Source organism: Geotrypetes seraphini, chromosome 14, assembly GCF_902459505.1.
Source record: "Geotrypetes seraphini chromosome 14, aGeoSer1.1, whole genome shotgun sequence".
NCBI lineage: Eukaryota > Metazoa > Chordata > Amphibia > Gymnophiona > Dermophiidae > Geotrypetes > Geotrypetes seraphini.
In genome coordinates this window covers 59,958,422-59,960,863 of record NC_047097.1, presented here as the reverse complement: position 1 = coordinate 59,960,863, position 2,442 = coordinate 59,958,422, and positions in this window count along the sequence as shown.

Sequence of the window (2,442 nt, the reverse complement as noted above, 5' to 3'; positions counted from 1 at the left end):
TCAAATAAACAAACCTTTTCCTCACAATATAATCTTTCTAGCCCACCATAATGGAGGAGTTATTAAACATTTTACATAATATTAACAAAGAAAATATTTAACTCGGAATAGACCTGAGCTAAGCCTTCTTATGTGCTGTATTTACTGTAACTCCTAATAGAGATCAGCATTATTTTTCAGCCTCCTTATCCTAACTTTGTCCCTGTTTACTTAAAAATTGTTGAAGGTGCAAAGGATCCCAAAATATAAATTTTTTTTGTTGCAATTTATTAATGCACTTGCAAGGAAACTTTAAGAAAAAATACAGGCTTTCAAAGCTAATACCCGTGATTTTAGCTTAAGAAATTCTTTATATTATATTAGCCAGCATTAATCCATATTAAATTAATCCACCATTTATTGTTCTATTGTCCATTTATTATGGATTTTTGGAAATCAATTTGAGGCCAAATTAATAGTTTATTAGAAAATCATGTGGCATTATTGTATGATACAGTATTATTTGGCATGTCTATGAGAGTTAAGAGCCAAATATCTTCCAAAAATAAACTCTTACTTATTTTAACAGGAGTCGCCATACAACAAATAACATGCATTTGGAAAAATTGGAATAAATTAAACTGCAGTTTTTGGTGGAATTCAGTGTGTCATATTTATAAAAAAGAAAGAACATTAGCTATTCAGAAAGGAAATTTTAATAAATTTCAAGATGTGTGAGGGCCATTAACAAATTATTACAATTAATAAGTATTATGTTCCCTGATTTGTACAAATGAAAGAATGGGGTGGGGGAGGGGGGATTTTATTATATGGTATAAGCGTTATGAGATGTTGAAAGGATGGGAGGGAAAGGGATAATTCTATTTAATATGAAGAACTGTAGAATTTCAAGTGATGTATTTAAGTTAAAATGGTCGATACTTTTTGATGCACTTGATGTAAGTTATAAAAATGAATAAAGAATTAAAAAAAAAAAAAAGAAATTATTTTCTTCGAAACTGCGTTGCTCTAGCAACATCAGGAAATATTGATACGAGATCACCACAAAATTTCATTAAGTAAATGTTTTTTTTACTGTTGCAGTTGTGTTGAGGCAGTATGTAACCCTTGCCCCTGAAGAAGTAACAGAAACACGAACTTATGTCAGGAGAGATGCTACCGAATTAACAAGAGTTTCAGATAAGTTAATTACTCACTTAAAAGGTTTTGAATTTAAAGCAAAACGAAGATAGAACAAATGGGATCAATGAAAAACTGAGCTGTATGATTCAAAGTGATTGTATCTGACAGCATTCTGAAGATCCTTTGCATTATTAATACACCTTTGAAGACTGAAATTAAGTATTATTGATTAGTGGAGTGATATGTAACAGAGCCTAGTTCATTTGTGTAACAGTTTGAGTATATTTTGATCTTTGCATGCCTGACCAGTTTGAGGCAGAAGAACCTTTTTTTTATAATCAGATAATGATTCGTTTATGTTTGACAAATTAAAAACTTTTTTAAGTCTGAGGCTGAACCAGAGTTCCCTCTAAGCTGAGCGCATGAGCGATCGCTCACTATTTTCAGTGGCGTCGCTCATACGTTTTCTCGTGTCGCGGGCGGAGGTGAGAGGAAGCGGCGGCGGCGATCTGCCCTGCTCGGCTTAGTGTATTTTAGTTGAAAGATGCAGCGGCGGCTCTTCTCAAGATCCCCGACTGCATCTGACTTCCGACGCAGGTGGGGATTCGTGAGAGGAGCCGCTGCCATGTCTTCAGTGGCGTACCTGCGCTAAAAACTGCTATTGTGGTTTAATAAAAAGGAAGGGGGGTATATTTGTCTATTTTTGTATGGTTGTTACTGAGGTGACAATGCATAGAGTCATTTGCCTTGATCTCTTTGAAAAAAAACTCAGAATAGGAATGATAATTAACATTTTCTCAGCATATACTGTGCTTTGTGTTTTTTTAATTTTATTGTTGGTAGATCATTTTGACTTGGTCATTTTAAAGCAGCTCGCAAGCCCAAAAAGTTTGGGCACCCCTGAGCTAGAGCATTGAAGCTGTGTCCTCACAGTTCTTCTTTTCAGAGAGGATCTGAGCATGGTGGGCAACAAAGGGAGGAGGTAAAAACATTGTTCTAGTGCATTCCTGCGAGTCAGAACCTGCTCGGCATGGTCAGGATCCAGTGCTGTAATCAACTGAAGGAGTTGCGTGCTTACCTTTCCCTCCCTCAACCCTCGCCACAGCTCTTTCTTCACCTCTTACCTTGCTGTATTCCCTTTTTCCCCCCTCAACCCTAACCTTGCCTGCACTGCCCAGCAGCAATACATACAAGCCTGCTTCAGGGTCTTCCCTCAGCCGAGTCATGCTCTATGCAAACAGGAAGTTGCATCAGCAGGGCGTTAAGGTAAGAGGTGAAGAAAGTGCTGTGTCAGGGGTTGAGCGTAGGAAAGGTTAGCAT